Source organism: Ambystoma mexicanum, unplaced genomic scaffold (assembly GCF_040938575.1).
Source record: "Ambystoma mexicanum isolate Mex_15411 unplaced genomic scaffold, UKY_AmexF1_1 Mex_scaf10, whole genome shotgun sequence".
Taxonomy (NCBI): domain Eukaryota; kingdom Metazoa; phylum Chordata; class Amphibia; order Caudata; family Ambystomatidae; genus Ambystoma; species Ambystoma mexicanum.
Genome location: NW_027182325.1, coordinates 350001 through 374140, shown reverse-complemented (window position 1 = coordinate 374140; position 24140 = coordinate 350001). Strand labels below are relative to the sequence as shown.

Sequence of the window (24140 nt, the reverse complement as noted above, 5' to 3'; positions counted from 1 at the left end):
CTGAACTTGGAGCACAAAAAAGCCTACAGCACCTGGTATTCCCAGGCGGTCTCCCATCCAGGTACTAACGAGGCCCGACACTGCTTAGCTTCCAAGATCAGACGAGATCGGGCGCATTCAGTGTGCTGTGGCCGTAGGCTCTGGTTCTTGTGAGTTTTGTACTTTTAAGCATCTAGTCGGCTAGACCTTGCAGTTTTGAAAGGCAATTGAGAAATGGCTCACTTCCTGAACTTGGAGTACAAAAAAGCCTACAGCACCTGGTATTCCCAGGCGGTCTCCCATCCAGGTACTAACTAGGCCTGACACTGCTTAACTTCCGAGATCAGTCGAGATCGGGTGCATTCAGTGTGGTGTGGCCGTAGGCTCTAGGAATGCTAAGAATATTACTCTTATGCATTTGCATTTAGTAAGCTAAGCCATGCAGCCACTTGCAACATGATACCACGCTCATCGCTCGATCAGGCTCGATCAGGCGAGATATATAAGACTGGTGGGCCCATTCAGGACTCCTATGTCTGGTAGGATAACTTTAATTCATCCATCCTGTGTCTGTTGCAGGGAGGTGGAGAGAACAATCAACACAATAATGGTTTTCTTTCATGCCTCTTGAAGGACTCAATATTCTCTGTACTGCATTACATGTGAAAGTTGATTTATTACCCATGAACACACTACCTGTATGCTAATTCTATGTAAAAAGGTAGCTCCAGCCCTCATGATGTTGTCCAACATTTCCGCTATAAAACGGGATACAATTATTTTGGAAACATACCAAATTTGAAAAATAATTGAGAAGTTGCGCAATTACTAATCATGGAGCACAAAAAAAGCCTACAGCACCTGGTATTCCCAGGCAGTCTCCCATCCAGGTACTAACTAGGCCCGACCCTGCTTAGCTTCCGAGATCGGGCGCATTCAGTGTGGTGTGGCCGTAGGCTCTGGGCCTAGTGAGTTTGTACTTTTAAGCATCTAGTCGGCTAGACCTTGCAGTTTTGAAAGGCAATTGTGAAATGGCTCACTTCCTGAACTTGGAGCACAAAAAAGCCTACAGCACCTGGTATTCCCAGGTGGTCTCCCATCCAGGTACTAACTAGGCCCGACACTGCTTAGCTTCCGAGATCAGACGAGATCGGGCGCAATCAGTGTGGTGTGGCCGTAGGCTCTGGGCCTAGTGAGTTTTGTACTTTTAAGCATCTAGTCAGCTAGACCTTGCAGTTTTGAAAGGCAATTGAGAAATGGCTCACTTCCTGAACTTGGAGCACAAAAAAGCCTACAGCACCTGGTATTCCCAGGCGGTCTCCCATCCAGGTACTAACGAGGCCCGACACTGCTTAGCTTCCGAGATCAGACGAGATCGGGCGCATTCAGTGTGCTGTGGCCGTAGGCTCTGGTTCTTGTGAGTTTTGTACTTTTAAGCATCTAGTCGGCTAGACCTTGCAGTTTTGAAAGGCAATTGAGAAATGGCTCACTTCCTGAACTTGGAGTACAAAAAAGCCTACAGCACCTGGTATTCCCAGGCGGTCTTCCATCCAGGTACTAACTAGGCCCGACACTGCTTAGCTTCTGAGATCAGACGAGATCAGGCACATTCAGTGTGGTGTGGCCGTAGGCTCTGGGCCTAGTGAGTTTTGTACTTTTAAGCATCTAGTCGGCTAGACCTTGCAGTTTTAAAAGGCAATTGAGAAAGGGCTCACTTCCTGAACTTGGAGCACAAAAAAGCCTACAGCACCTGGTATTCCCAGGCGGTCTCCCATCCAGGTACTAACTAGGCCTGACACTGCTTAACTTCCGAGATCAGTCGAGATCGGGTGCATTCAGTGTGGTGTGGCCGTAGGCTCTAGGAATGCTAAGAATATTACTCTTATGCATTTGCATTTAGTAAGCTAAGCCATGCAGCCACTTGCAACATGATACCACGCTCATCGCTCGATCAGGCTCGATCAGGCGAGATATATAAGACTGGTGGGCCCATTCAGGACTCCTATGTCTGGTAGGATAACTTTAATTCATCCATCCTGTGTCTGTTGCAGGGAGGTGGAGAGAACAATCAACACAATAATGGTTTTCTTTCATGCCTCTTGAAGGACTCAATATTCTCTGTACTGCATTACATGTGAAAGTTGATTTATTACCCATGAACACACTACCTGTATGCTAATTCTATGTAAAAAGGTAGCTCCAGCCCTCATGATGTTGTCCAACATTTCCGCTATAAAACGGGATACAATTATTTTGGAAACATACCAAATTTGAAAAATAATTGAGAAGTTGCGCAATTACTAATCATGGAGCACAAAAAAAGCCTACAGCACCTGGTATTCCCAGGCAGTCTCCCATCCAGGTACTAACTAGGCCCGACCCTGCTTAGCTTCCGAGATCGGGCGCATTCAGTGTGGTGTGGCCGTAGGCTCTGGGCCTAGTGAGTTTGTACTTTTAAGCATCTAGTCGGCTAGACCTTGCAGTTTTGAAAGGCAATTGTGAAATGGCTCACTTCCTGAACTTGGAGCACAAAAAAGCCTACAGCACCTGGTATTCCCAGGTGGTCTCCCATCCAGGTACTAACTAGGCCCGACACTGCTTAGCTTCCGAGATCAGACGAGATCGGGCGCAATCAGTGTGGTGTGGCCGTAGGCTCTGGGCCTAGTGAGTTTTGTACTTTTAAGCATCTAGTCAGCTAGACCTTGCAGTTTTGAAAGGCAATTGAGAAATGGCTCACTTCCTGAACTTGGAGCACAAAAAAGCCTACAGCACCTGGTATTCCCAGGCGGTCTCCCATCCAGGTACTAACGAGGCCCGACACTGCTTAGCTTCCGAGATCAGACGAGATCGGGCGCATTCAGTGTGCTGTGGCCGTAGGCTCTGGTTCTTGTGAGTTTTGTACTTTTAAGCATCTAGTCGGCTAGACCTTGCAGTTTTGAAAGGCAATTGAGAAATGGCTCACTTCCTGAACTTGGAGTACAAAAAAGCCTACAGCACCTGGTATTCCCAGGCGGTCTCCCATCCAGGTACTAACTAGGCCTGACACTGCTTAACTTCCGAGATCAGTCGAGATCGGGTGCATTCAGTGTGGTGTGGCCGTAGGCTCTAGGAATGCTAAGAATATTACTCTTATGCATTTGCATTTAGTAAGCTAAGCCATGCAGCCACTTGCAACATGATACCACGCTCATCGCTCGATCAGGCTCGATCAGGCGAGATATATAAGACTGGTGGGCCCATTCAGGACTCCTATGTCTGGTAGGATAACTTTAATTCATCCATCCTGTGTCTGTTGCAGGGAGGTGGAGAGAACAATCAACACAATAATGGTTTTCTTTCATGCCTCTTGAAGGACTCAATATTCTCTGTACTGCATTACATGTGAAAGTCGATTTATTACCCATGAACACACTACCTGTATGCTAATTCTATGTAAAAAGGTAGCTCCAGCCCTCATGATGTTGTCCAACATTTCCGCTATAAAACGGGATACAATTATTTTGGAAACATACCAAATTTGAAAAATAATTGAGAAGTTGCGCAATTACTAATCATGGAGCACAAAAAAAGCCTACAGCACCTGGTATTCCCAGGCAGTCTCCCATCCAGGTACTAACTAGGCCAGACCCTGCTTAGCTTCCGAGATCGGGCGCATTCAGTGTGGTGTGGCCGTAGGCTCTGGGCCTAGTGAGTTTGTACTTTTAAGCATCTAGTCGGCTAGACCTTGCAGTTTTGAAAGGCAATTGTGAAATGGCTCACTTCCTGAACTTGGAGCACAAAAAAGCCTACAGCACCTGGTATTCCCAGGTGGTCTCCCATCCAGGTACTAACTAGGCCCTACACTGCTTAGCTTCCGAGATCAGACGAGATCGGGCGCATTCAGTGTGGTGTGGCCGTAGGCTCTGGGCTTAGTGAGTTTTGTACTTTTAAGCATCTAGTCGGCTAGACCTTGCAGTTTTGAAAGGCAATTGAGAAATGGCTCACTTCCTGAACTTGGGGCACAAAAAAGCCTACAGCACCTGGTATTCCCAGGTGGTCTCCCATCCAGGTACTAACTAGGCCCGCCACTGCTTAGCTTCCGAGATCAGACGAGATCGGGCGCAATCAGTGTGGTGTGGCCGTAGGCTCTGGGCCTAGTGAGTTTTGTACTTTTAAGCATCTAGTCAGCTAGACCTTGCAGTTTTGAAAGGCAATTGAGAAATGGCTCACTTCCTGAACTTGGAGCACAAAAAAGCCTACAGCACCTGGTATTCCCAGGCGGTCTCCCATCCAGGTACTAACGAGGCCCGACACTGCTTAGCTTCCGAGATCAGACGAGATCGGGCGCATTCAGTGTGCTGTGGCCGTAGGCTCTGGTTCTTGTGAGTTTTGTACTTTTAAGCATCTAGTCGGCTAGACCTTGCAGTTTTGAAAGGCAATTGAGAAATGGCTCACTTCCTGAACTTGGAGTACAAAAAAGCCTACAGCACCTGGTATTCCCAGGCGGTCTTCCATCCAGGTACTAACTAGGCCCGACACTGCTTAGCTTCTGAGATCAGACGAGATCAGGCACATTCAGTGTGGTGTGGCCGTAGGCTCTGGGCCTAGTGAGTTTTGTACTTTTAAGCATCTAGTCGGCTAGACCTTGCAGTTTTAAAAGGCAATTGAGAAAGGGCTCACTTCCTGAACTTGGAGCACAAAAAAGCCTACAGCACCTGGTATTCCCAGGCAGTCTCCCATCCAGGTACTAACTAGGCCTGACACTGCTTAACTTCCGAGATCAGTCGAGATCGGGTGCATTCAGTGTGGTGTGGCCGTAGGCTCTAGGAATGCTAAGAATATTACTCTTATGCATTTGCATTTAGTAAGCTAAGCCATGCAGCCACTTGCAACATGATACCACGCTCATCGCTCGATCAGGCTCGATCAGGCGAGATATATAAGACTGGTGGGCCCATTCAGGACTCCTATGTCTGGTAGGATAACTTTAATTCATCCATCCTGTGTCTGTTGCAGGGAGGTGGAGAGAACAATCAACACAATAATGGTTTTCTTTCATGCCTCTTGAAGGACTCAATATTCTCTGTACTGCATTACATGTGAAAGTCGATTTATTACCCATGAACACACTACCTGTATGCTAATTCTATGTAAAAAGGTAGCTCCAGCCCTCATGATGTTGTCCAACATTTCCGCTATAAAACGGGATACAATTATTTTGGAAACATACCAAATTTGAAAAATAATTGAGAAGTTGCGCAATTACTAATCATGGAGCACAAAAAAGCCTACAGCACCTGGTATTCCCAGGCAGTCTCCCATCCAGGTACTAACTAGGCCTGACCCTGCTTAGCTTCCGAGATCGGGCGCATTCAGTGTGGTGTGGCCGTAGGCTCTGGGCCTAGTGAGTTTTGTACTTTTAAGCATCTAGTCGGCTAGACCTTGCAGTTTTGAAAGGCAATTGTGAAATGGCTCACTTCCTGAACTTGGAGCACAAAAAAGCCTACAGCACCTGGTATTCCCAGGTGGTCTCCCATCCAGGTACTAACTAGGCCCGACACTGCTTAGCTTCCGAGATCAGACGAGATCGGGCGCAATCAGTGTGGTGTGGCCGTAGGCTCTGGGCCTAGTGAGTTTTGTACTTTTAAGCATCTAGTCAGCTAGACCTTGCAGTTTTGAAAGGCAATTGAGAAATGGCTCACTTCCTGAACTTGGAGCACAAAAAAGCCTACAGCACCTGGTATTCCCAGGCGGTCTCCCATCCAGGTACTAACGAGGCCCGACACTGCTTAGCTTCCGAGATCGGGCGCAATCAGTGTGGTGTGGCCGTAGGCTCTGGGCCTAGTGAGTTTTGTACTTTTAAGCATCTAGTCAGCTAGACCTTGCAATTTTGAAAGGCAATTGAGAAATGGCTCACTTCCTGAACTTGGAGCACAAAAAAGCCTACAGCACCTGGTATTCCCAGGCGGTCTCCCATCCAGGTACTAACGAGGCCCGACACTGCTTAGCTTCCGAGATCAGACGAGATCGGGCGCATTCAGTGTGGTGTGGCCGTAGGCTCTGGTTCTTGTGAGTTTTGTACTTTTAAGCATCTAGTCGGCTAGACCTTGCAGTTTTGAAAGGCAATTGAGAAATGGCTCACTTCGAGAACTTGGAGTACAAAAAAGCCTACAGCACCTGGTATTCCCAGGCGGTCTTCCATCCAGGTACTAACTAGGCCCGACACTGCTTAGCTTCTGAGATCAGACGAGATCAGGCACATTCAGTGTGGTGTGGCCGTAGGCTCTGGGCCTACTGAGTTTTGTACTTTTAAGCATCTAGTCGGCTAGACCTTGCAGTTTTAAAAGGCAATTGAGAAAGGGCTCACTTCCTGAACTTGGAGCACAAAAAAGCCTACAGCACCTGGTATTCCCAGGCGGTCTCCCATCCAGGTACTAACTAGGCCTGACACTGCTTAACTTCCGAGATCAGTCGAGATCGGGTGCATTCAGTGTGGTGTGGCCGTAGGCTCTAGGAATGCTAAGAATATTACTCTTATGCATTTGCATTTAGTAAGCTAAGCCATGCAGCCACTTGCAACATGATACCACGCTCATCGCTCGATCAGCGCTCGATCAGGCTCGATCAGGCGAGATATATAAGACTGGTGGGCCCATTCAGGACTCCTATGTCTGGTAGGATAACTTTAATTCATCCATCCTGTGTCTGTTGCAGGGAGGTGGAGAGAACAATCAACACAATAATGGTTTTCTTTCATGCCTCTTGAAGGACTCAATATTCTCTGTACTGCATTACATGTGAAAGTTGATTTATTACCCATGAACACACTACCTGTATGCTAATTCTATGTAAAAAGGTAGCTCCAGCCCTCATGATGTTGTCCAACATTTCCGCTATAAAACGGGATACAATTATTTTGGAAACATACCAAATTTGAAAAATAATTGAGAAGTTGCGCAATTACTAATCATGGAGCACAAAAAAAGCCTACAGCACCTGGTATTCCCAGGCAGTCTCCCATCCAGGTACTAACTAGGCCCGACCCTGCTTAGCTTCCGAGATCGGGCGCATTCAGTGTGGTGTGGCCGTAGGCTCTGGGCCTAGTGAGTTTGTACTTTTAAGCATCTAGTCGGCTAGACCTTGCAGTTTTGAAAGGCAATTGTGAAATGGCTCACTTCCTGAACTTGGAGCACAAAAAAGCCTACAGCACCTGGTATTCCCAGGTGGTCTCCCATCCAGGTACTAACTAGGCCCGACACTGCTTAGCTTCCGAGATCAGACGAGATCGGGCGCAATCAGTGTGGTGTGGCCGTAGGCTCTGGGCCTAGTGAGTTTTGTACTTTTAAGCATCTAGTCAGCTAGACCTTGCAGTTTTGAAAGGCAATTGAGAAATGGCTCACTTCCTGAACTTGGAGCACAAAAAAGCCTACAGCACCTGGTATTCCCAGGCGGTCTCCCATCCAGGTACTAACGAGGCCCGACACTGCTTAGCTTCCGAGATCAGACGAGATCGGGCGCATTCAGTGTGCTGTGGCCGTAGGCTCTGGTTCTTGTGAGTTTTGTACTTTTAAGCATCTAGTCGGCTAGACCTTGCAGTTTTGAAAGGCAATTGAGAAATGGCTCACTTCCTGAACTTGGAGTACAAAAAAGCCTACAGCACCTGGTATTCCCAGGCGGTCTTCCATCCAGGTACTAACTAGGCCCGACACTGCTTAGCTTCTGAGATCAGACGAGATCAGGCACATTCAGTGTGGTGTGGCCGTAGGCTCTGGGCCTAGTGAGTTTTGTACTTTTAAGCATCTAGTCGGCTAGACCTTGCAGTTTTAAAAGGCAATTGAGAAAGGGCTCACTTCCTGAACTTGGAGCACAAAAAAGCCTACAGCACCTGGTATTCCCAGGCGGTCTCCCATCCAGGTACTAACTAGGCCTGACACTGCTTAACTTCCGAGATCAGTCGAGATCGGGTGCATTCAGTGTGGTGTGGCCGTAGGCTCTAGGAATGCTAAGAATATTACTCTTATGCATTTGCATTTAGTAAGCTAAGCCATGCAGCCACTTGCAACATGATACCACGCTCATCGCTCGATCAGGCTCGATCAGGCGAGATATATAAGACTGGTGGGCCCATTCAGGACTCCTATGTCTGGTAGGATAACTTTAATTCATCCATCCTGTGTCTGTTGCAGGGAGGTGGAGAGAACAATCAACACAATAATGGTTTTCTTTCATGCCTCTTGAAGGACTCAATATTCTCTGTACTGCATTACATGTGAAAGTTGATTTATTACCCATGAACACACTACCTGTATGCTAATTCTATGTAAAAAGGTAGCTCCAGCCCTCATGATGTTGTCCAACATTTCCGCTATAAAACGGGATACAATTATTTTGGAAACATACCAAATTTGAAAAATAATTGAGAAGTTGCGCAATTACTAATCATGGAGCACAAAAAAAGCCTACAGCACCTGGTATTCCCAGGCAGTCTCCCATCCAGGTACTAACTAGGCCCGACCCTGCTTAGCTTCCGAGATCGGGCGCATTCAGTGTGGTGTGGCCGTAGGCTCTGGGCCTAGTGAGTTTGTACTTTTAAGCATCTAGTCGGCTAGACCTTGCAGTTTTGAAAGGCAATTGTGAAATGGCTCACTTCCTGAACTTGGAGCACAAAAAAGCCTACAGCACCTGGTATTCCCAGGTGGTCTCCCATCCAGGTACTAACTAGGCCCGACACTGCTTAGCTTCCGAGATCAGACGAGATCGGGCGCAATCAGTGTGGTGTGGCCGTAGGCTCTGGGCCTAGTGAGTTTTGTACTTTTAAGCATCTAGTCAGCTAGACCTTGCAGTTTTGAAAGGCAATTGAGAAATGGCTCACTTCCTGAACTTGGAGCACAAAAAAGCCTACAGCACCTGGTATTCCCAGGCGGTCTCCCATCCAGGTACTAACGAGGCCCGACACTGCTTAGCTTCCGAGATCAGACGAGATCGGGCGCATTCAGTGTGCTGTGGCCGTAGGCTCTGGTTCTTGTGAGTTTTGTACTTTTAAGCATCTAGTCGGCTAGACCTTGCAGTTTTGAAAGGCAATTGAGAAATGGCTCACTTCCTGAACTTGGAGTACAAAAAAGCCTACAGCACCTGGTATTCCCAGGCGGTCTCCCATCCAGGTACTAACTAGGCCTGACACTGCTTAACTTCCGAGATCAGTCGAGATCGGGTGCATTCAGTGTGGTGTGGCCGTAGGCTCTAGGAATGCTAAGAATATTACTCTTATGCATTTGCATTTAGTAAGCTAAGCCATGCAGCCACTTGCAACATGATACCACGCTCATCGCTCGATCAGGCTCGATCAGGCGAGATATATAAGACTGGTGGGCCCATTCAGGACTCCTATGTCTGGTAGGATAACTTTAATTCATCCATCCTGTGTCTGTTGCAGGGAGGTGGAGAGAACAATCAACACAATAATGGTTTTCTTTCATGCCTCTTGAAGGACTCAATATTCTCTGTACTGCATTACATGTGAAAGTTGATTTATTACCCATGAACACACTACCTGTATGCTAATTCTATGTAAAAAGGTAGCTCCAGCCCTCATGATGTTGTCCAACATTTCCGCTATAAAACGGGATACAATTATTTTGGAAACATACCAAATTTGAAAAATAATTGAGAAGTTGCGCAATTACTAATCATGGAGCACAAAAAAAGCCTACAGCACCTGGTATTCCCAGGCAGTCTCCCATCCAGGTACTAACTAGGCCCGACCCTGCTTAGCTTCCGAGATCGGGCGCATTCAGTGTGGTGTGGCCGTAGGCTCTGGGCCTAGTGAGTTTGTACTTTTAAGCATCTAGTCGGCTAGACCTTGCAGTTTTGAAAGGCAATTGTGAAATGGCTCACTTCCTGAACTTGGAGCACAAAAAAGCCTACAGCACCTGGTATTCCCAGGTGGTCTCCCATCCAGGTACTAACTAGGCCCGACACTGCTTAGCTTCCGAGATCAGACGAGATCGGGCGCAATCAGTGTGGTGTGGCCGTAGGCTCTGGGCCTAGTGAGTTTTGTACTTTTAAGCATCTAGTCAGCTAGACCTTGCAGTTTTGAAAGGCAATTGAGAAATGGCTCACTTCCTGAACTTGGAGCACAAAAAAGCCTACAGCACCTGGTATTCCCAGGCGGTCTCCCATCCAGGTACTAACGAGGCCCGACACTGCTTAGCTTCCGAGATCAGACGAGATCGGGCGCATTCAGTGTGCTGTGGCCGTAGGCTCTGGTTCTTGTGAGTTTTGTACTTTTAAGCATCTAGTCGGCTAGACCTTGCAGTTTTGAAAGGCAATTGAGAAATGGCTCACTTCCTGAACTTGGAGTACAAAAAAGCCTACAGCACCTGGTATTCCCAGGCGGTCTTCCATCCAGGTACTAACTAGGCCCGACACTGCTTAGCTTCTGAGATCAGACGAGATCAGGCACATTCAGTGTGGTGTGGCCGTAGGCTCTGGGCCTAGTGAGTTTTGTACTTTTAAGCATCTAGTCGGCTAGACCTTGCAGTTTTAAAAGGCAATTGAGAAAGGGCTCACTTCCTGAACTTGGAGCACAAAAAAGCCTACAGCACCTGGTATTCCCAGGCGGTCTCCCATCCAGGTACTAACTAGGCCTGACACTGCTTAACTTCCGAGATCAGTCGAGATCGGGTGCATTCAGTGTGGTGTGGCCGTAGGCTCTAGGAATGCTAAGAATATTACTCTTATGCATTTGCATTTAGTAAGCTAAGCCATGCAGCCACTTGCAACATGATACCACGCTCATCGCTCGATCAGGCTCGATCAGGCGAGATATATAAGACTGGTGGGCCCATTCAGGACTCCTATGTCTGGTAGGATAACTTTAATTCATCCATCCTGTGTCTGTTGCAGGGAGGTGGAGAGAACAATCAACACAATAATGGTTTTCTTTCATGCCTCTTGAAGGACTCAATATTCTCTGTACTGCATTACATGTGAAAGTTGATTTATTACCCATGAACACACTACCTGTATGCTAATTCTATGTAAAAAGGTAGCTCCAGCCCTCATGATGTTGTCCAACATTTCCGCTATAAAACGGGATACAATTATTTTGGAAACATACCAAATTTGAAAAATAATTGAGAAGTTGCGCAATTACTAATCATGGAGCACAAAAAAAGCCTACAGCACCTGGTATTCCCAGGCAGTCTCCCATCCAGGTACTAACTAGGCCCGACCCTGCTTAGCTTCCGAGATCGGGCGCATTCAGTGTGGTGTGGCCGTAGGCTCTGGGCCTAGTGAGTTTGTACTTTTAAGCATCTAGTCGGCTAGACCTTGCAGTTTTGAAAGGCAATTGTGAAATGGCTCACTTCCTGAACTTGGAGCACAAAAAAGCCTACAGCACCTGGTATTCCCAGGTGGTCTCCCATCCAGGTACTAACTAGGCCCGACACTGCTTAGCTTCCGAGATCAGACGAGATCGGGCGCAATCAGTGTGGTGTGGCCGTAGGCTCTGGGCCTAGTGAGTTTTGTACTTTTAAGCATCTAGTCAGCTAGACCTTGCAGTTTTGAAAGGCAATTGAGAAATGGCTCACTTCCTGAACTTGGAGCACAAAAAAGCCTACAGCACCTGGTATTCCCAGGCGGTCTCCCATCCAGGTACTAACGAGGCCCGACACTGCTTAGCTTCCGAGATCAGACGAGATCGGGCGCATTCAGTGTGCTGTGGCCGTAGGCTCTGGTTCTTGTGAGTTTTGTACTTTTAAGCATCTAGTCGGCTAGACCTTGCAGTTTTGAAAGGCAATTGAGAAATGGCTCACTTCCTGAACTTGGAGTACAAAAAAGCCTACAGCACCTGGTATTCCCAGGCGGTCTCCCATCCAGGTACTAACTAGGCCTGACACTGCTTAACTTCCGAGATCAGTCGAGATCGGGTGCATTCAGTGTGGTGTGGCCGTAGGCTCTAGGAATGCTAAGAATATTACTCTTATGCATTTGCATTTAGTAAGCTAAGCCATGCAGCCACTTGCAACATGATACCACGCTCATCGCTCGATCAGGCTCGATCAGGCGAGATATATAAGACTGGTGGGCCCATTCAGGACTCCTATGTCTGGTAGGATAACTTTAATTCATCCATCCTGTGTCTGTTGCAGGGAGGTGGAGAGAACAATCAACACAATAATGGTTTTCTTTCATGCCTCTTGAAGGACTCAATATTCTCTGTACTGCATTACATGTGAAAGTCGATTTATTACCCATGAACACACTACCTGTATGCTAATTCTATGTAAAAAGGTAGCTCCAGCCCTCATGATGTTGTCCAACATTTCCGCTATAAAACGGGATACAATTATTTTGGAAACATACCAAATTTGAAAAATAATTGAGAAGTTGCGCAATTACTAATCATGGAGCACAAAAAAAGCCTACAGCACCTGGTATTCCCAGGCAGTCTCCCATCCAGGTACTAACTAGGCCAGACCCTGCTTAGCTTCCGAGATCGGGCGCATTCAGTGTGGTGTGGCCGTAGGCTCTGGGCCTAGTGAGTTTGTACTTTTAAGCATCTAGTCGGCTAGACCTTGCAGTTTTGAAAGGCAATTGTGAAATGGCTCACTTCCTGAACTTGGAGCACAAAAAAGCCTACAGCACCTGGTATTCCCAGGTGGTCTCCCATCCAGGTACTAACTAGGCCCTACACTGCTTAGCTTCCGAGATCAGACGAGATCGGGCGCATTCAGTGTGGTGTGGCCGTAGGCTCTGGGCTTAGTGAGTTTTGTACTTTTAAGCATCTAGTCGGCTAGACCTTGCAGTTTTGAAAGGCAATTGAGAAATGGCTCACTTCCTGAACTTGGGGCACAAAAAAGCCTACAGCACCTGGTATTCCCAGGTGGTCTCCCATCCAGGTACTAACTAGGCCCGCCACTGCTTAGCTTCCGAGATCAGACGAGATCGGGCGCAATCAGTGTGGTGTGGCCGTAGGCTCTGGGCCTAGTGAGTTTTGTACTTTTAAGCATCTAGTCAGCTAGACCTTGCAGTTTTGAAAGGCAATTGAGAAATGGCTCACTTCCTGAACTTGGAGCACAAAAAAGCCTACAGCACCTGGTATTCCCAGGCGGTCTCCCATCCAGGTACTAACGAGGCCCGACACTGCTTAGCTTCCGAGATCAGACGAGATCGGGCGCATTCAGTGTGCTGTGGCCGTAGGCTCTGGTTCTTGTGAGTTTTGTACTTTTAAGCATCTAGTCGGCTAGACCTTGCAGTTTTGAAAGGCAATTGAGAAATGGCTCACTTCCTGAACTTGGAGTACAAAAAAGCCTACAGCACCTGGTATTCCCAGGCGGTCTTCCATCCAGGTACTAACTAGGCCCGACACTGCTTAGCTTCTGAGATCAGACGAGATCAGGCACATTCAGTGTGGTGTGGCCGTAGGCTCTGGGCCTAGTGAGTTTTGTACTTTTAAGCATCTAGTCGGCTAGACCTTGCAGTTTTAAAAGGCAATTGAGAAAGGGCTCACTTCCTGAACTTGGAGCACAAAAAAGCCTACAGCACCTGGTATTCCCAGGCAGTCTCCCATCCAGGTACTAACTAGGCCTGACACTGCTTAACTTCCGAGATCAGTCGAGATCGGGTGCATTCAGTGTGGTGTGGCCGTAGGCTCTAGGAATGCTAAGAATATTACTCTTATGCATTTGCATTTAGTAAGCTAAGCCATGCAGCCACTTGCAACATGATACCACGCTCATCGCTCGATCAGGCTCGATCAGGCGAGATATATAAGACTGGTGGGCCCATTCAGGACTCCTATGTCTGGTAGGATAACTTTAATTCATCCATCCTGTGTCTGTTGCAGGGAGGTGGAGAGAACAATCAACACAATAATGGTTTTCTTTCATGCCTCTTGAAGGACTCAATATTCTCTGTACTGCATTACATGTGAAAGTCGATTTATTACCCATGAACACACTACCTGTATGCTAATTCTATGTAAAAAGGTAGCTCCAGCCCTCATGATGTTGTCCAACATTTCCGCTATAAAACGGGATACAATTATTTTGGAAACATACCAAATTTGAAAAATAATTGAGAAGTTGCGCAATTACTAATCATGGAGCACAAAAAAGCCTACAGCACCTGGTATTCCCAGGCAGTCTCCCATCCAGGTACTAACTAGGCCTGACCCTGCTTAGCTTCCGAGATCGGGCGCATTCAGTGTGGTGTGGCCGTAGGCTCTGGGCCTAGTGAGTTTTGTACTTTTAAGCATCTAGTCGGCTAGACCTTGCAGTTTTGAAAGGCAATTGTGAAATGGCTCACTTCCTGAACTTGGAGCACAAAAAAGCCTACAGCACCTGGTATTCCCAGGTGGTCTCCCATCCAGGTACTAACTAGGCCCGACACTGCTTAGCTTCCGAGATCAGACGAGATCGGGCGCAATCAGTGTGGTGTGGCCGTAGGCTCTGGGCCTAGTGAGTTTTGTACTTTTAAGCATCTAGTCAGCTAGACCTTGCAGTTTTGAAAGGCAATTGAGAAATGGCTCACTTCCTGAACTTGGAGCACAAAAAAGCCTACAGCACCTGGTATTCCCAGGCGGTCTCCCATCCAGGTACTAACGAGGCCCGACACTGCTTAGCTTCCGAGATCGGGCGCAATCAGTGTGGTGTGGCCGTAGGCTCTGGGCCTAGTGAGTTTTGTACTTTTAAGCATCTAGTCAGCTAGACCTTGCAATTTTGAAAGGCAATTGAGAAATGGCTCACTTCCTGAACTTGGAGCACAAAAAAGCCTACAGCACCTGGTATTCCCAGGCGGTCTCCCATCCAGGTACTAACGAGGCCCGACACTGCTTAGCTTCCGAGATCAGACGAGATCGGGCGCATTCAGTGTGGTGTGGCCGTAGGCTCTGGTTCTTGTGAGTTTTGTACTTTTAAGCATCTAGTCGGCTAGACCTTGCAGTTTTGAAAGGCAATTGAGAAATGGCTCACTTCGAGAACTTGGAGTACAAAAAAGCCTACAGCACCTGGTATTCCCAGGCGGTCTTCCATCCAGGTACTAACTAGGCCCGACACTGCTTAGCTTCTGAGATCAGACGAGATCAGGCACATTCAGTGTGGTGTGGCCGTAGGCTCTGGGCCTACTGAGTTTTGTACTTTTAAGCATCTAGTCGGCTAGACCTTGCAGTTTTAAAAGGCAATTGAGAAAGGGCTCACTTCCTGAACTTGGAGCACAAAAAAGCCTACAGCACCTGGTATTCCCAGGCGGTCTCCCATCCAGGTACTAACTAGGCCTGACACTGCTTAACTTCCGAGATCAGTCGAGATCGGGTGCATTCAGTGTGGTGTGGCCGTAGGCTCTAGGAATGCTAAGAATATTACTCTTATGCATTTGCATTTAGTAAGCTAAGCCATGCAGCCACTTGCAACATGATACCACGCTCATCGCTCGATCAGCGCTCAGGCTCGATCAGGCGAGATATATAAGACTGGTGGGCCCATTCAGGACTCCTATGTCTGGTAGGATAACTTTAATTCATCCATCCTGTGTCTGTTGCAGGGAGGTGGAGAGAACAATCAACACAATAATGGTTTTCTTTCATGCCTCTTGAAGGACTCAATATTCTCTGTACTGCATTACATGTGAAAGTTGATTTATTACCCATGAACACACTACCTGTATGCTAATTCTATGTAAAAAGGTAGCTCCAGCCCTCATGATGTTGTCCAACATTTCCGCTATAAAACGGGATACAATTATTTTGGAAACATACCAAATTTGAAAAATAATTGAGAAGTTGCGCAATTACTAATCATGGAGCACAAAAAAAGCCTACAGCACCTGGTATTCCCAGGCAGTCTCCCATCCAGGTACTAACTAGGCCCGACCCTGCTTAGCTTCCGAGATCGGGCGCATTCAGTGTGGTGTGGCCGTAGGCTCTGGGCCTAGTGAGTTTGTACTTTTAAGCATCTAGTCGGCTAGACCTTGCAGTTTTGAAAGGCAATTGTGAAATGGCTCACTTCCTGAACTTGGAGCACAAAAAAGCCTACAGCACCTGGTATTCCCAGGTGGTCTCCCATCCAGGTACTAACTAGGCCCGACACTGCTTAGCTTCCGAGATCAGACGAGATCGGGCGCAATCAGTGTGGTGTGGCCGTAGGCTCTGGGCCTAGTGAGTTTTGTACTTTTAAGCATCTAGTCAGCTAGACCTTGCAGTTTTGAAAGGCAATTGAGAAATGGCTCACTTCCTGAACTTGGAGCACAAAAAAGCCTACAGCACCTGGTATTCCCAGGCGGTCTCCCATCCAGGTACTAACGAGGCCCGACACTGCTTAGCTTCCAAGATCAGACGAGATCGGGCGCATTCAGTGTGGTGTGGCCGTAGGCTCTGGTTCTTGTGAGTTTTGTACTTTTAAGCATCTAGTCGGCTAGACCTTGCAGTTTTGAAAGGCAATTGAGAAATGGCTCACTTCCTGAACTTGGAGTACAAAAAAGCCTACAGCACCTGGTATTCCCAGGCGGTCTTCCATCCAGGTACTAACTAGGCCCGACACTGCTTAGCTTCTGAGATCAGACGAGATCAGGCACATTCAGTGTGGTGTGGCCGTAGGCTCTGGGCCTAGTGAGTTTTGTACTATTAAGCATCTAGTCGGCTAGACCTTGCAGTTTTAAAAGGCAATTGAGAAAGGGCTCACTTCCTGAACTTGGAGCACAAAAAAGCCTACAGCACCTGGTATTCCCAGGCGGTCTCCCATCCAGGTACTAACTAGGCCTGACACTGCTTAACTTCCGAGATCAGTCGAGATCGGGTGCATTCAGTGTGGTGTGGCCGTAGGCTCTAGGAATGCTAAGAATATTACTCTTATGCATTTGCATTTAGTAAGCTAAGCCATGCAGCCACTTGCAACATGATACCACGCTCATCGCTCGATCAGGCTCGATCAGGCGAGATATATAAGACTGGTGGGCCCATTCAGGACTCCTATGTCTGGTAGGATAACTTTAATTCATCCATCCTGTGTCTGTTGCAGGGAGGTGGAGAGAACAATCAACACAATAATGGTTTTCTTTCATGCCTCTTGAAGGACTCAATATTCTCTGTACTGCATTACATGTGAAAGTCGATTTATTACCCATGAACACACTACCTGTATGCTAATTCTATGTAAAAAGGTAGCTCCAGCCCTCATGATGTTGTCCAACATTTCCGCTATAAAACGGGATACAATTATTTTGGAAACATACCAAATTTGAAAAATAATTGAGAAGTTGCGCAATTACTAATCATGGAGCACAAAAAAGCCTACAGCACCTGGTATTCCCAGGCAGTCTCCCATCCAGGTACTAACTAGGCCTGACCCTGCTTAGCTTCCGAGATTGGGCACATTCAGTGTGGTGTGGCCGTAGGCTCTGGGCCTAGTGAGTTTTGTACTTTTAAGCATCTAGTCGGCTAGACCTTGCAGTTTTAAAAGGCAATTGAGAAAGGGCTCACTTCCTGAACTTGGAGCACAAAAAAGCCTACAGCACCTGGTATTCCCAGGCGGTCTCCCATCCAGGTACTAACTAGGCCTGACACTGCTTAACTTCCGAGATCAGTCGAGATTGGGCGCATTCAGTGTGGTGTGGCCGTAGGCTCTGGGCCTAGTGAGTTTTGTACTTTTAAGCATCTAGTCGGCTAGACCTTGCAGTTTTGAAAGGCAATTGTGAAATGGCTCACTTCCTGAACTTGGAGCACAAAAAAGCCTACAGCACCTGGTATTCCCAGGTGGTCTCCCATCCAGGTACTAACTAGGCCCGACACTGCTTAGCTTCCGAGATCAGACGAGATCGGGCGCAATCAGTGTGGTGTGGCCGTAGGCTCTGGGCCTAGTGAGTTTTGTACTTTTAAGCATCTAGTCAGCTAGACCTTGCAGTTTTGAAAGGCAATTGAGAAATGGCTCACTTCCTGAACTTGGAGCACAAAAAAGCCTACAGCACCTGGTATTCCCAGGCGGTCTCCCATCCAGGTACTAACGAGGCCCGACACTGCTTAGCTTCCGAGATCAGACGAGATCGGGCGCAATCAGTGTGGTGTGGCCGTAGGCTCTGGGCCTAGTGAGTTTTGTACTTTTAAGCATCTAGTCAGCTAGACCTTGCAATTTTGAAAGGCAATTGAGAAATGGCTCACTTCCTGAACTTGGAGCACAAAAAAGCCTACAGCACCTGGTATTCCCAGGCGGTCTCCCATCCAGGTACTAACTAGGCCCGACCCTGCTTAGCTTCCGAGATCGGGCGCATTCAGTGTGGTGTGGCCGTAGGCTCTGGGCCTAGTGAGTTTTGTACTTTTAAGCATCTAGTCGGCTAGACCTTGCAGTTTTGAAAGGCAATTGTGAAATGGCTCACTTCCTGAACTTGGAGCACAAAAAAGCCTACAGCACCTGGTATTCCCAGGTGGTCTCCCATCCAGGTACTAACTAGGCCCGACACTGCTTAGCTTCCGAGATCAGACGAGATCGGGCGCATTCAGTGTGGTGTGGCCGTGGGCTCTGGGCCTAGTGAGTTTTGTACTTTTAAGCATCTAGTCGGCTAGACCTTGCAGTTTTGAGAGGCAATTGAGAAATGGCTCACTTCCTGAACTTGGAGTACAAAAAAGCCTACAGCACCTGGTATTCCCAGGCGGTCTCCCATCCAGGTACTAACTAGGCCCGACACTGCTTAGCTTCTGAGATCAGACGAGATCAGGCGCATTCAGTGTGGTGTGGCCGTAGGCTCTGGGCCTAGTGAGTGTTGTACTTTTAAGCATCTAGTCGGCTAGACCTTGCAGTTTTAAAAGGCAATTGAGAAAGGGCTCACTTCCTGAACTTGGAGCACAAAAAAGCCTACAGCACCTGGTATTCCCAGGCGGTCTCCCATCCAGGTACTAACTAGGCCTGACACTGCTTAACTTCCGAGATCAGACGAGATCGGGTGCATTCAGTGTGGTGTGGCCGTAGGCTCTAGGAATGCTAAGAATATTACTCTTATGCATTTGCATTTAGTAAGCTAAGCCATGCAGCCACTTGCAACATGATACCACGCTCATCGCTCGATCAGGCTCGATCAGGCGAGATATATAAGACTGGTGGGCCCATTCAGGACTCCTATGTCTGGTAGGATAACTTTAATTCATCCATCCTGTGTCTGTTGCAGGGAGGTGGAGAGAACAATCAACACAATAATGGTTTTCTTTCATGCCTCTTGAAGGACTCAATATTCTCTGTACTGCATTACATGTGAAAGTCGATTTATTACCCATGAACACACTACCTGTATGCTAATTCTATGTAAAAAGGTAGCTCCAGCCCTCATGATGTTGTCCAACATTTCCGCTATAAAACGGGATACAATTATTTTGGAAACATACCAAATTTGAAAAATAATTGAGAAGTTGCGCAATTACTAATCATGGAGCACAAAAAAGCCTACAGCACCTGGTATTCCCAGGCAGTCTCCCATCCAGGTACTAACTAGGCCTGACCCTGCTTAGTTTCCGAGATCGGGCACATTCAGTGTGGTGTGGCCGTAGGCTCTGGGCCTAGTGAGTTTTGTACTTTTAAGCATCTAGTCGGCTAGACCTTGCAGTTTTGAAAGGCAATTGAGAAATGGCTCACTTCCTGAACTTGGAGCACAAAAAAGCCTACAGCACCTGGTATTCCCAGGTGGTCTCCCATCCAGGTACTAACTAGGCCCGACACTGCTTAGCTTCCGAGATCAGACGAGATCGGGCGCAATCAGTGTGGTGTGGCCGTAGGCTCTGGGCCTAGTGAGTTTTGTACTTTTAAGCATCTAGTCAGCTAGACCTTGCACTTTTGAAAGGCAATTGAGAAATGGCTCACTTCCTGAACTTGGAGCACAAAAAAGCCTACAGCACCTGGTATTCCCAGGCAGTCTCCCATCCAGGTACTAACGAGGCCCGACACTGCTTAGCTTCCGAGAACAGACGAGATCGGGCGCATTCAGTGTGGTGTGGCCGTAGGCTCTGGTTCTTGTGAGTTTTGTACTTTTAAGCATCTAGTCGGCTAGACCTTGCAGTTTTGAAAGGCAATTGAGAAATGGCTCACTTCCTGAACTTGGAGTACAAAAAAGCCTACAGCACCTGGTATTCCCAGGCGGTCTTCCATCCAGGTACTAACTAGGCCTGACCCTGCTTAGCTTCCGAGATCGGGCGCATTCAGTGTGGTGTGGCCGAAGGCTCTGGGCCTAGTGAGTTTTGTACTTTTAAGCATCTAGTCGGCTAGACCTTGCAGTTTTGAAAGGCAATTGTGAAATGGCTCACTTCCTGAACTTGGAGCACAAAAAAGCCTACAGCACCTGGTATTCCCAGGCGGTCTTCCATCCAGGTACTAACGAGGCCCGACACTGCTTAGCTTCCGAGATCAGACGAGATCGGGCGCATTCAGTGTGGTGTGGCCGTAGGCTCTGGTTCTTGTGAGTTTTGTACTTTTAAGCATCTAGTCGGCTAGACCTTGCAGTTTTGAAAGGCAATTGAGAAATGGCTCACTTCCTGAACTTGGAGTACAAAAAAGCCTACAGCACCTGGTATTCCCAGGCGGTCTTCCATCCAGGTACTAACTAGGCCCGACACTGCTTAGCTTCTGAGATCAGACGAGATCAGGCACATTCAGTGTGGTGTGGCCGTAGGCTCTGGGCCTACTGAGTTTTGTACTTTTAAGCATCTAGTCGGCTAGACCTTGCAGTTTTAAAAGGCAATTGAGAAAGGGCTCACTTCCTGAACTTGGAGCACAAAAAAGCCTACAGCACCTGGTATTCCCAGGCGGTCTCCCATCCAGGTACTAACTAGGCCTGACACTGCTTAACTTCCGAGATCAGTCGAGATCGGGTGCATTCAGTGTGGTGTGGCCGTAGGCTCTAGGAATGCTAAGAATATTACTCTTATGCATTTGCATTTAGTAAGCTAAGCCATGCAGCCACTTGCAACATGATACCACGCTCATCGCTCGATCAGGCTCGATCAGGCGAGATATATAAGACTGGTGGGCCCATTCAGGACTCCTATGTCTGGTAGGATAACTTTAATTCATCCATCCTGTGTCTGTTGCAGGGAGGTGGAGAGAACAATCAACACAATAATGGTTTTCTTTCATGCCTCTTGAAGGACTCAATATTCTCTGTACTGCATTACATGTGAAAGTCGATTTATTACCCATGAACACACTACCTGTATGCTAATTCTATGTAAAAAGGTAGCTCCAGCCCTCATGATGTTGTCCAACATTTCCGCTATAAAACGGGATACAATTATTTTGGAAACATACCAAATTTGAAAAATAATTGAGAAGTTGCGCAATTACTAATCATGGAGCACAAAAAAAGCCTACAGCACCTGGTATTCCCAGGCAGTCTCCCATCCAGGTACTAACTAGGCCCGACCCTGCTTAGCTTCCGAGATCGGGGGCATTCAGTGTGGTGTGGCCGTAGGCTCTGGGCCTAGTGAGTTTGTACTTTTAAGCATCTAGTCGGCTAGACCTTGCAGTTTTGAAAGGCAATTGTGAAATGGCTCACTTCCTGAACTTGGAGCACAAAAAAGCCTACAGCACCTGGTATTCCCAGGTGGTCTCCTATCCAGGTACTAACTAGGCCCGACACTGCTTAGCTTCCGAGATCAGACGAGATCGGGCGCATTCAGTGTGGTGTGGCCGTAGGCTCTGGGCTTAGTGAGTTTTGTACTTTTAAGCATCTAGTCGGCTAGACCTTGCAGTTTTGAAAGGCAATTGAGAAATGGCTCACTTCCTGAACTTGGAGCACAAAAAAGCCTACAGCACCTGGTATTCCCAGGTGGTCTCCCATCCAGGTACTAACTAGGCCCGACACTGCTTAGCTTCCGAGATCAGACGAGATCGGGCGCAATCAGTGTGGTGTGGCCGTAGGCTCTGGGCCTAGTGAGTTTTGTACTTTTAAGCATCTAGTCAGCTAGACCTTGCAGTTTTGAAAGGCAATTGAGAAATGGCTCACTTCCTGAACTTGGAGCACAAAAAAGCCTACAGCACCTGGTATTCCCAGGCGGTCTCCCATCCAGGTACTAACGAGGCCCGACACTGCTTAGCTTCCGAGATCAGACGAGATCGGGCGCATTCAGTGTGCTGTGGCCGTAGGCTCTGGTTCTTGTGAGTTTTGTACTTTTAAGCATCTAGTCGGCTAGACCTTGCAGTTTTGAAAGGCAATTGAGAAATGGCTCACTTCCTGAACTTGGAGTACAAAAAAGCCTACAGCACCTGGTATTCCCAGGCGGTCTTCCATCCAGGTACTAACTAGGCCCGACACTGCTTAGCTTCTGAGATCAGACGAGATCAGGCACATTCAGTGTGGTGTGGCCGTAGGCTCTGGGCCTTGTGAGTTTTGTACTTTTAAGCATCTAGTCGGCTAGACCTTGCAGTTTTAAAAGGCAATTGAGAAAGGGCTCACTTCCTGAACTTGGAGCACAAAAAAGCCTACAGCACCTGGTATTCCCAGGCGGTCTCCCATCCAGGTACTAACTAGGCCTGACACTGCTTAACTTCCGAGATCAGTCGAGATCGGGTGCATTCAGTGTGGTGTGGCCGTAGGCTCTAGGAATGCTAAGAATATTACTCTTATGCATTTGCATTTAGTAAGCTAAGCCATGCAGCCACTAGCAACATGATACCACGCTCATCGCTCGATCAGGCTCGATCAGGCGAGATATATAAGACTGGTGGGCCCATTCAGGACTCCTATGTCTGGTAGGATAACTTTAATTCATCCATCCTGTGTCTGTTGCAGGGAGGTGGAGAGAACAATCAACACAATAATGGTTTTCTTTCATGCCTCTTGAAGGACTCAATATTCTCTGTACTGCATTACATGTGAAAGTCGATTTATTACCCATGAACACACTACCTGTATGCTAATTCTATGTAAAAAGGTAGCTCCAGCCCTCATGATGTTGTCCAACATTTCCGCTATAAAACGGGATACAATTATTTTGGAAACATACCAAATTTGAAAAATAATTGAGAAGTTGCGCAATTACTAATCATGGAGCACAAAAAAAGCCTACAGCACCTGGTATTCCCAGGCAGTCTCCCATCCAGGTACTAACTAGGCCCGACCCTGCTTAGCTTCCGAGATCGGGCGCATTCAGTGTGGTGTGGCCGTAGGCTCTGGGCCTAGTGAGTTTGTACTTTTAAGCATCTAGTCGGCTAGACCTTGCAGTTTTGAAAGGCAATTGTGAAATGGCTCACTTCCTGAACTTGGAGCACAAAAAAGCCTACAGCACCTGGTATTCCCAGGTGGTCTCCCATCCAGGTACTAACTAGGCCCGACACTGCTTAGCTTCCGAGATCAGACGAGATCGGGCGCATTCAGTGTGGTGTGGCCGTAGGCTCTGGGCTTAGTGAGTTTTGTACTTTTAAGCATCTAGTCGGCTAGACCTTGCAGTTTTGAAAGGCAATTGAGAAATGGCTCACTTCCTGAACTTGGAGCACAAAAAAGCCTACAGCACCTGGTATTCCCAGGTGGTCTCCCATCCAGGTACTAACTAGGCCCGACACTGCTTAGCTTCCGAGATCAGACGAGATCGGGCGCAATCAGTGTGGTGTGGCCGTAGGCTCTGGGCCTAGTGAGTTTTGTACTTTTAAGCATCTAGTCAGCTAGACCTTGCAGTTTTGAAAGGCAATTGAGAAATGGCTCACTTCCTGAACTTGGAGCACAAAAAAGCCTACAGCACCTGGTATTCCCAGGCGGTCTCCCATCCAGGTACTAACGAGGCCCGACACTGCTTAGCTTCCGAGATCAGACGAGATCGGGCGCATTCAGTGTGCTGTGGCCGTAGGCTCTGGTTCTTGTGAGTTTTGTACTTTTAAGCATCTAGTCGGCTAGACCTTGCAGTTTTGAAAGGCAATTGAGAAATGGCTCACTTCCTGAACTTGGAGTACAAAAAAGCCTACAGCACCTGGTATTCCCAGGCGGTCTTCCATCCAGGTACTAACTAGGCCCGACACTGCTTAGCTTCTGAGATCAGACGAGATCAGGCACATTCAGTGTGGTGTGGCCGTAGGCTCTGGGCCTAGTGAGTTTTGTACTTTTAAGCATCTAGTCGGCTAGACCTTGCAGTTTTAAAAGGCAATTGAGAAAGGGCTCACTTCCTGAACTTGGAGCACAAAAAAGCCTACAGCACCTGGTATTCCCAGGCGGTCTCCCAT

At 47.6% G+C, this 24140-nt stretch overlaps 66 non-coding genes and 19 pseudogenes across 66 annotated transcripts in view; all 85 read right to left on the bottom strand.

The window, feature by feature from the left end:
- Nucleotides 1-20: 20 nt before the first annotated feature.
- On the bottom strand, nucleotides 21-139 carry LOC138542434 (5S ribosomal RNA). The gene has a single exon (XR_011290415.1). It is a non-coding gene; the product is annotated as a 5S ribosomal RNA (ribosomal RNA).
- A 106-nt stretch (nucleotides 140-245) lies between these two features.
- LOC138538148 (5S ribosomal RNA) lies at nucleotides 246-364 on the bottom strand. The gene has a single exon (XR_011286258.1). It is a non-coding gene; the product is annotated as a 5S ribosomal RNA (ribosomal RNA).
- Nucleotides 365-828: 464 nt separating this feature from the next.
- Nucleotides 829-937, bottom strand: LOC138543249 (5S ribosomal RNA; annotated as a pseudogene).
- A 105-nt stretch (nucleotides 938-1042) lies between these two features.
- LOC138547422 (5S ribosomal RNA) lies at nucleotides 1043-1161 on the bottom strand. Its single transcript, XR_011291262.1, has one exon. It is a non-coding gene; the product is annotated as a 5S ribosomal RNA (ribosomal RNA).
- A 106-nt stretch (nucleotides 1162-1267) lies between these two features.
- LOC138541505 (5S ribosomal RNA) lies at nucleotides 1268-1386 on the bottom strand. The gene has a single exon (XR_011289510.1). It is a non-coding gene; the product is annotated as a 5S ribosomal RNA (ribosomal RNA).
- A 106-nt stretch (nucleotides 1387-1492) lies between these two features.
- Nucleotides 1493-1611, bottom strand: LOC138539385 (5S ribosomal RNA). The gene has a single exon (XR_011287454.1). It is a non-coding gene; the product is annotated as a 5S ribosomal RNA (ribosomal RNA).
- A 106-nt stretch (nucleotides 1612-1717) lies between these two features.
- Nucleotides 1718-1836, bottom strand: LOC138538147 (5S ribosomal RNA). The gene has a single exon (XR_011286257.1). It is a non-coding gene; the product is annotated as a 5S ribosomal RNA (ribosomal RNA).
- Nucleotides 1837-2300: 464 nt separating this feature from the next.
- On the bottom strand, nucleotides 2301-2409 carry LOC138543248 (5S ribosomal RNA; annotated as a pseudogene).
- A 105-nt stretch (nucleotides 2410-2514) lies between these two features.
- Nucleotides 2515-2633, bottom strand: LOC138547421 (5S ribosomal RNA). Its single transcript, XR_011291261.1, has one exon. It is a non-coding gene; the product is annotated as a 5S ribosomal RNA (ribosomal RNA).
- A 106-nt stretch (nucleotides 2634-2739) lies between these two features.
- LOC138541503 (5S ribosomal RNA) lies at nucleotides 2740-2858 on the bottom strand. Its single transcript, XR_011289508.1, has one exon. It is a non-coding gene; the product is annotated as a 5S ribosomal RNA (ribosomal RNA).
- A 106-nt stretch (nucleotides 2859-2964) lies between these two features.
- On the bottom strand, nucleotides 2965-3083 carry LOC138538146 (5S ribosomal RNA). Its single transcript, XR_011286256.1, has one exon. It is a non-coding gene; the product is annotated as a 5S ribosomal RNA (ribosomal RNA).
- A 464-nt stretch (nucleotides 3084-3547) lies between these two features.
- On the bottom strand, nucleotides 3548-3656 carry LOC138545668 (5S ribosomal RNA; annotated as a pseudogene).
- A 105-nt stretch (nucleotides 3657-3761) lies between these two features.
- Nucleotides 3762-3880, bottom strand: LOC138549866 (5S ribosomal RNA). Its single transcript, XR_011293636.1, has one exon. It is a non-coding gene; the product is annotated as a 5S ribosomal RNA (ribosomal RNA).
- Nucleotides 3881-3986: 106 nt separating this feature from the next.
- Nucleotides 3987-4105, bottom strand: LOC138551080 (5S ribosomal RNA). Its single transcript, XR_011294815.1, has one exon. It is a non-coding gene; the product is annotated as a 5S ribosomal RNA (ribosomal RNA).
- A 106-nt stretch (nucleotides 4106-4211) lies between these two features.
- LOC138541502 (5S ribosomal RNA) lies at nucleotides 4212-4330 on the bottom strand. Its single transcript, XR_011289507.1, has one exon. It is a non-coding gene; the product is annotated as a 5S ribosomal RNA (ribosomal RNA).
- Nucleotides 4331-4436: 106 nt separating this feature from the next.
- Nucleotides 4437-4555, bottom strand: LOC138539384 (5S ribosomal RNA). The gene has a single exon (XR_011287453.1). It is a non-coding gene; the product is annotated as a 5S ribosomal RNA (ribosomal RNA).
- Nucleotides 4556-4661: 106 nt separating this feature from the next.
- Nucleotides 4662-4780, bottom strand: LOC138541745 (5S ribosomal RNA). The gene has a single exon (XR_011289744.1). It is a non-coding gene; the product is annotated as a 5S ribosomal RNA (ribosomal RNA).
- A 463-nt stretch (nucleotides 4781-5243) lies between these two features.
- LOC138544907 (5S ribosomal RNA) lies at nucleotides 5244-5352 on the bottom strand (annotated as a pseudogene).
- Nucleotides 5353-5458: 106 nt separating this feature from the next.
- LOC138547420 (5S ribosomal RNA) lies at nucleotides 5459-5577 on the bottom strand. The gene has a single exon (XR_011291260.1). It is a non-coding gene; the product is annotated as a 5S ribosomal RNA (ribosomal RNA).
- Nucleotides 5578-5683: 106 nt separating this feature from the next.
- Nucleotides 5684-5792, bottom strand: LOC138542975 (5S ribosomal RNA; annotated as a pseudogene).
- A 106-nt stretch (nucleotides 5793-5898) lies between these two features.
- On the bottom strand, nucleotides 5899-6017 carry LOC138549713 (5S ribosomal RNA). The gene has a single exon (XR_011293487.1). It is a non-coding gene; the product is annotated as a 5S ribosomal RNA (ribosomal RNA).
- A 106-nt stretch (nucleotides 6018-6123) lies between these two features.
- On the bottom strand, nucleotides 6124-6242 carry LOC138539383 (5S ribosomal RNA). The gene has a single exon (XR_011287452.1). It is a non-coding gene; the product is annotated as a 5S ribosomal RNA (ribosomal RNA).
- A 106-nt stretch (nucleotides 6243-6348) lies between these two features.
- Nucleotides 6349-6467, bottom strand: LOC138538145 (5S ribosomal RNA). The gene has a single exon (XR_011286255.1). It is a non-coding gene; the product is annotated as a 5S ribosomal RNA (ribosomal RNA).
- A 475-nt stretch (nucleotides 6468-6942) lies between these two features.
- LOC138543247 (5S ribosomal RNA) lies at nucleotides 6943-7051 on the bottom strand (annotated as a pseudogene).
- A 105-nt stretch (nucleotides 7052-7156) lies between these two features.
- Nucleotides 7157-7275, bottom strand: LOC138547419 (5S ribosomal RNA). The gene has a single exon (XR_011291259.1). It is a non-coding gene; the product is annotated as a 5S ribosomal RNA (ribosomal RNA).
- Nucleotides 7276-7381: 106 nt separating this feature from the next.
- On the bottom strand, nucleotides 7382-7500 carry LOC138541501 (5S ribosomal RNA). The gene has a single exon (XR_011289506.1). It is a non-coding gene; the product is annotated as a 5S ribosomal RNA (ribosomal RNA).
- A 106-nt stretch (nucleotides 7501-7606) lies between these two features.
- Nucleotides 7607-7725, bottom strand: LOC138539382 (5S ribosomal RNA). The gene has a single exon (XR_011287451.1). It is a non-coding gene; the product is annotated as a 5S ribosomal RNA (ribosomal RNA).
- A 106-nt stretch (nucleotides 7726-7831) lies between these two features.
- LOC138538144 (5S ribosomal RNA) lies at nucleotides 7832-7950 on the bottom strand. The gene has a single exon (XR_011286254.1). It is a non-coding gene; the product is annotated as a 5S ribosomal RNA (ribosomal RNA).
- A 464-nt stretch (nucleotides 7951-8414) lies between these two features.
- Nucleotides 8415-8523, bottom strand: LOC138543246 (5S ribosomal RNA; annotated as a pseudogene).
- A 105-nt stretch (nucleotides 8524-8628) lies between these two features.
- Nucleotides 8629-8747, bottom strand: LOC138547418 (5S ribosomal RNA). The gene has a single exon (XR_011291258.1). It is a non-coding gene; the product is annotated as a 5S ribosomal RNA (ribosomal RNA).
- Nucleotides 8748-8853: 106 nt separating this feature from the next.
- On the bottom strand, nucleotides 8854-8972 carry LOC138541500 (5S ribosomal RNA). Its single transcript, XR_011289505.1, has one exon. It is a non-coding gene; the product is annotated as a 5S ribosomal RNA (ribosomal RNA).
- Nucleotides 8973-9078: 106 nt separating this feature from the next.
- On the bottom strand, nucleotides 9079-9197 carry LOC138538142 (5S ribosomal RNA). Its single transcript, XR_011286252.1, has one exon. It is a non-coding gene; the product is annotated as a 5S ribosomal RNA (ribosomal RNA).
- A 464-nt stretch (nucleotides 9198-9661) lies between these two features.
- On the bottom strand, nucleotides 9662-9770 carry LOC138543244 (5S ribosomal RNA; annotated as a pseudogene).
- Nucleotides 9771-9875: 105 nt separating this feature from the next.
- LOC138547416 (5S ribosomal RNA) lies at nucleotides 9876-9994 on the bottom strand. Its single transcript, XR_011291256.1, has one exon. It is a non-coding gene; the product is annotated as a 5S ribosomal RNA (ribosomal RNA).
- Nucleotides 9995-10100: 106 nt separating this feature from the next.
- On the bottom strand, nucleotides 10101-10219 carry LOC138541499 (5S ribosomal RNA). The gene has a single exon (XR_011289504.1). It is a non-coding gene; the product is annotated as a 5S ribosomal RNA (ribosomal RNA).
- Nucleotides 10220-10325: 106 nt separating this feature from the next.
- On the bottom strand, nucleotides 10326-10444 carry LOC138539381 (5S ribosomal RNA). Its single transcript, XR_011287450.1, has one exon. It is a non-coding gene; the product is annotated as a 5S ribosomal RNA (ribosomal RNA).
- A 106-nt stretch (nucleotides 10445-10550) lies between these two features.
- On the bottom strand, nucleotides 10551-10669 carry LOC138538141 (5S ribosomal RNA). Its single transcript, XR_011286251.1, has one exon. It is a non-coding gene; the product is annotated as a 5S ribosomal RNA (ribosomal RNA).
- Nucleotides 10670-11133: 464 nt separating this feature from the next.
- Nucleotides 11134-11242, bottom strand: LOC138543243 (5S ribosomal RNA; annotated as a pseudogene).
- Nucleotides 11243-11347: 105 nt separating this feature from the next.
- Nucleotides 11348-11466, bottom strand: LOC138547415 (5S ribosomal RNA). Its single transcript, XR_011291255.1, has one exon. It is a non-coding gene; the product is annotated as a 5S ribosomal RNA (ribosomal RNA).
- A 106-nt stretch (nucleotides 11467-11572) lies between these two features.
- Nucleotides 11573-11691, bottom strand: LOC138541498 (5S ribosomal RNA). Its single transcript, XR_011289503.1, has one exon. It is a non-coding gene; the product is annotated as a 5S ribosomal RNA (ribosomal RNA).
- Nucleotides 11692-11797: 106 nt separating this feature from the next.
- On the bottom strand, nucleotides 11798-11916 carry LOC138538140 (5S ribosomal RNA). The gene has a single exon (XR_011286250.1). It is a non-coding gene; the product is annotated as a 5S ribosomal RNA (ribosomal RNA).
- A 464-nt stretch (nucleotides 11917-12380) lies between these two features.
- Nucleotides 12381-12489, bottom strand: LOC138545667 (5S ribosomal RNA; annotated as a pseudogene).
- A 105-nt stretch (nucleotides 12490-12594) lies between these two features.
- Nucleotides 12595-12713, bottom strand: LOC138549751 (5S ribosomal RNA). Its single transcript, XR_011293524.1, has one exon. It is a non-coding gene; the product is annotated as a 5S ribosomal RNA (ribosomal RNA).
- A 106-nt stretch (nucleotides 12714-12819) lies between these two features.
- Nucleotides 12820-12938, bottom strand: LOC138551079 (5S ribosomal RNA). The gene has a single exon (XR_011294814.1). It is a non-coding gene; the product is annotated as a 5S ribosomal RNA (ribosomal RNA).
- Nucleotides 12939-13044: 106 nt separating this feature from the next.
- LOC138541497 (5S ribosomal RNA) lies at nucleotides 13045-13163 on the bottom strand. The gene has a single exon (XR_011289502.1). It is a non-coding gene; the product is annotated as a 5S ribosomal RNA (ribosomal RNA).
- Nucleotides 13164-13269: 106 nt separating this feature from the next.
- Nucleotides 13270-13388, bottom strand: LOC138539380 (5S ribosomal RNA). The gene has a single exon (XR_011287449.1). It is a non-coding gene; the product is annotated as a 5S ribosomal RNA (ribosomal RNA).
- Nucleotides 13389-13494: 106 nt separating this feature from the next.
- Nucleotides 13495-13613, bottom strand: LOC138541743 (5S ribosomal RNA). The gene has a single exon (XR_011289742.1). It is a non-coding gene; the product is annotated as a 5S ribosomal RNA (ribosomal RNA).
- A 463-nt stretch (nucleotides 13614-14076) lies between these two features.
- LOC138544906 (5S ribosomal RNA) lies at nucleotides 14077-14185 on the bottom strand (annotated as a pseudogene).
- A 106-nt stretch (nucleotides 14186-14291) lies between these two features.
- Nucleotides 14292-14410, bottom strand: LOC138547414 (5S ribosomal RNA). Its single transcript, XR_011291254.1, has one exon. It is a non-coding gene; the product is annotated as a 5S ribosomal RNA (ribosomal RNA).
- A 106-nt stretch (nucleotides 14411-14516) lies between these two features.
- LOC138542974 (5S ribosomal RNA) lies at nucleotides 14517-14625 on the bottom strand (annotated as a pseudogene).
- Nucleotides 14626-14731: 106 nt separating this feature from the next.
- Nucleotides 14732-14850, bottom strand: LOC138549712 (5S ribosomal RNA). Its single transcript, XR_011293486.1, has one exon. It is a non-coding gene; the product is annotated as a 5S ribosomal RNA (ribosomal RNA).
- A 106-nt stretch (nucleotides 14851-14956) lies between these two features.
- Nucleotides 14957-15075, bottom strand: LOC138539378 (5S ribosomal RNA). Its single transcript, XR_011287447.1, has one exon. It is a non-coding gene; the product is annotated as a 5S ribosomal RNA (ribosomal RNA).
- A 106-nt stretch (nucleotides 15076-15181) lies between these two features.
- Nucleotides 15182-15300, bottom strand: LOC138538139 (5S ribosomal RNA). The gene has a single exon (XR_011286249.1). It is a non-coding gene; the product is annotated as a 5S ribosomal RNA (ribosomal RNA).
- Nucleotides 15301-15771: 471 nt separating this feature from the next.
- Nucleotides 15772-15880, bottom strand: LOC138543242 (5S ribosomal RNA; annotated as a pseudogene).
- A 105-nt stretch (nucleotides 15881-15985) lies between these two features.
- Nucleotides 15986-16104, bottom strand: LOC138547413 (5S ribosomal RNA). Its single transcript, XR_011291253.1, has one exon. It is a non-coding gene; the product is annotated as a 5S ribosomal RNA (ribosomal RNA).
- A 106-nt stretch (nucleotides 16105-16210) lies between these two features.
- Nucleotides 16211-16329, bottom strand: LOC138540649 (5S ribosomal RNA). The gene has a single exon (XR_011288689.1). It is a non-coding gene; the product is annotated as a 5S ribosomal RNA (ribosomal RNA).
- Nucleotides 16330-16435: 106 nt separating this feature from the next.
- LOC138539377 (5S ribosomal RNA) lies at nucleotides 16436-16554 on the bottom strand. The gene has a single exon (XR_011287446.1). It is a non-coding gene; the product is annotated as a 5S ribosomal RNA (ribosomal RNA).
- A 106-nt stretch (nucleotides 16555-16660) lies between these two features.
- LOC138538138 (5S ribosomal RNA) lies at nucleotides 16661-16779 on the bottom strand. Its single transcript, XR_011286248.1, has one exon. It is a non-coding gene; the product is annotated as a 5S ribosomal RNA (ribosomal RNA).
- A 463-nt stretch (nucleotides 16780-17242) lies between these two features.
- On the bottom strand, nucleotides 17243-17351 carry LOC138547111 (5S ribosomal RNA; annotated as a pseudogene).
- Nucleotides 17352-17457: 106 nt separating this feature from the next.
- LOC138542529 (5S ribosomal RNA) lies at nucleotides 17458-17576 on the bottom strand. Its single transcript, XR_011290509.1, has one exon. It is a non-coding gene; the product is annotated as a 5S ribosomal RNA (ribosomal RNA).
- A 106-nt stretch (nucleotides 17577-17682) lies between these two features.
- On the bottom strand, nucleotides 17683-17801 carry LOC138547412 (5S ribosomal RNA). The gene has a single exon (XR_011291252.1). It is a non-coding gene; the product is annotated as a 5S ribosomal RNA (ribosomal RNA).
- Nucleotides 17802-17907: 106 nt separating this feature from the next.
- On the bottom strand, nucleotides 17908-18026 carry LOC138536826 (5S ribosomal RNA). The gene has a single exon (XR_011284987.1). It is a non-coding gene; the product is annotated as a 5S ribosomal RNA (ribosomal RNA).
- A 106-nt stretch (nucleotides 18027-18132) lies between these two features.
- LOC138542823 (5S ribosomal RNA) lies at nucleotides 18133-18241 on the bottom strand (annotated as a pseudogene).
- Nucleotides 18242-18347: 106 nt separating this feature from the next.
- Nucleotides 18348-18466, bottom strand: LOC138550982 (5S ribosomal RNA). Its single transcript, XR_011294722.1, has one exon. It is a non-coding gene; the product is annotated as a 5S ribosomal RNA (ribosomal RNA).
- Nucleotides 18467-18572: 106 nt separating this feature from the next.
- Nucleotides 18573-18691, bottom strand: LOC138538746 (5S ribosomal RNA). Its single transcript, XR_011286835.1, has one exon. It is a non-coding gene; the product is annotated as a 5S ribosomal RNA (ribosomal RNA).
- A 106-nt stretch (nucleotides 18692-18797) lies between these two features.
- Nucleotides 18798-18916, bottom strand: LOC138548672 (5S ribosomal RNA). The gene has a single exon (XR_011292464.1). It is a non-coding gene; the product is annotated as a 5S ribosomal RNA (ribosomal RNA).
- Nucleotides 18917-19379: 463 nt separating this feature from the next.
- On the bottom strand, nucleotides 19380-19488 carry LOC138545802 (5S ribosomal RNA; annotated as a pseudogene).
- A 106-nt stretch (nucleotides 19489-19594) lies between these two features.
- LOC138547411 (5S ribosomal RNA) lies at nucleotides 19595-19713 on the bottom strand. Its single transcript, XR_011291251.1, has one exon. It is a non-coding gene; the product is annotated as a 5S ribosomal RNA (ribosomal RNA).
- A 106-nt stretch (nucleotides 19714-19819) lies between these two features.
- Nucleotides 19820-19938, bottom strand: LOC138542062 (5S ribosomal RNA). Its single transcript, XR_011290052.1, has one exon. It is a non-coding gene; the product is annotated as a 5S ribosomal RNA (ribosomal RNA).
- Nucleotides 19939-20044: 106 nt separating this feature from the next.
- LOC138546746 (5S ribosomal RNA) lies at nucleotides 20045-20153 on the bottom strand (annotated as a pseudogene).
- A 106-nt stretch (nucleotides 20154-20259) lies between these two features.
- LOC138539215 (5S ribosomal RNA) lies at nucleotides 20260-20378 on the bottom strand. The gene has a single exon (XR_011287290.1). It is a non-coding gene; the product is annotated as a 5S ribosomal RNA (ribosomal RNA).
- A 106-nt stretch (nucleotides 20379-20484) lies between these two features.
- On the bottom strand, nucleotides 20485-20603 carry LOC138539376 (5S ribosomal RNA). The gene has a single exon (XR_011287445.1). It is a non-coding gene; the product is annotated as a 5S ribosomal RNA (ribosomal RNA).
- Nucleotides 20604-20709: 106 nt separating this feature from the next.
- On the bottom strand, nucleotides 20710-20828 carry LOC138538137 (5S ribosomal RNA). Its single transcript, XR_011286247.1, has one exon. It is a non-coding gene; the product is annotated as a 5S ribosomal RNA (ribosomal RNA).
- A 464-nt stretch (nucleotides 20829-21292) lies between these two features.
- Nucleotides 21293-21401, bottom strand: LOC138544066 (5S ribosomal RNA; annotated as a pseudogene).
- Nucleotides 21402-21506: 105 nt separating this feature from the next.
- Nucleotides 21507-21625, bottom strand: LOC138551213 (5S ribosomal RNA). Its single transcript, XR_011294942.1, has one exon. It is a non-coding gene; the product is annotated as a 5S ribosomal RNA (ribosomal RNA).
- A 106-nt stretch (nucleotides 21626-21731) lies between these two features.
- LOC138547410 (5S ribosomal RNA) lies at nucleotides 21732-21850 on the bottom strand. Its single transcript, XR_011291250.1, has one exon. It is a non-coding gene; the product is annotated as a 5S ribosomal RNA (ribosomal RNA).
- Nucleotides 21851-21956: 106 nt separating this feature from the next.
- Nucleotides 21957-22075, bottom strand: LOC138541495 (5S ribosomal RNA). The gene has a single exon (XR_011289501.1). It is a non-coding gene; the product is annotated as a 5S ribosomal RNA (ribosomal RNA).
- Nucleotides 22076-22181: 106 nt separating this feature from the next.
- LOC138539375 (5S ribosomal RNA) lies at nucleotides 22182-22300 on the bottom strand. The gene has a single exon (XR_011287444.1). It is a non-coding gene; the product is annotated as a 5S ribosomal RNA (ribosomal RNA).
- A 106-nt stretch (nucleotides 22301-22406) lies between these two features.
- On the bottom strand, nucleotides 22407-22525 carry LOC138538136 (5S ribosomal RNA). The gene has a single exon (XR_011286246.1). It is a non-coding gene; the product is annotated as a 5S ribosomal RNA (ribosomal RNA).
- Nucleotides 22526-22989: 464 nt separating this feature from the next.
- On the bottom strand, nucleotides 22990-23098 carry LOC138543241 (5S ribosomal RNA; annotated as a pseudogene).
- A 105-nt stretch (nucleotides 23099-23203) lies between these two features.
- LOC138543470 (5S ribosomal RNA) lies at nucleotides 23204-23322 on the bottom strand. The gene has a single exon (XR_011290611.1). It is a non-coding gene; the product is annotated as a 5S ribosomal RNA (ribosomal RNA).
- A 106-nt stretch (nucleotides 23323-23428) lies between these two features.
- Nucleotides 23429-23547, bottom strand: LOC138547409 (5S ribosomal RNA). The gene has a single exon (XR_011291249.1). It is a non-coding gene; the product is annotated as a 5S ribosomal RNA (ribosomal RNA).
- Nucleotides 23548-23653: 106 nt separating this feature from the next.
- Nucleotides 23654-23772, bottom strand: LOC138541494 (5S ribosomal RNA). Its single transcript, XR_011289500.1, has one exon. It is a non-coding gene; the product is annotated as a 5S ribosomal RNA (ribosomal RNA).
- A 106-nt stretch (nucleotides 23773-23878) lies between these two features.
- LOC138539374 (5S ribosomal RNA) lies at nucleotides 23879-23997 on the bottom strand. Its single transcript, XR_011287443.1, has one exon. It is a non-coding gene; the product is annotated as a 5S ribosomal RNA (ribosomal RNA).
- A 106-nt stretch (nucleotides 23998-24103) lies between these two features.
- Nucleotides 24104-24140, bottom strand: part of LOC138538135 (5S ribosomal RNA) — a 119-nt gene continuing 82 nt past the window's right edge. Inside the window, exon 1 of the ribosomal RNA XR_011286245.1 lies at nucleotides 24104-24140. This exon is cut by the window's right edge and continues 82 nt beyond it. This is a non-coding gene — a ribosomal RNA (5S ribosomal RNA).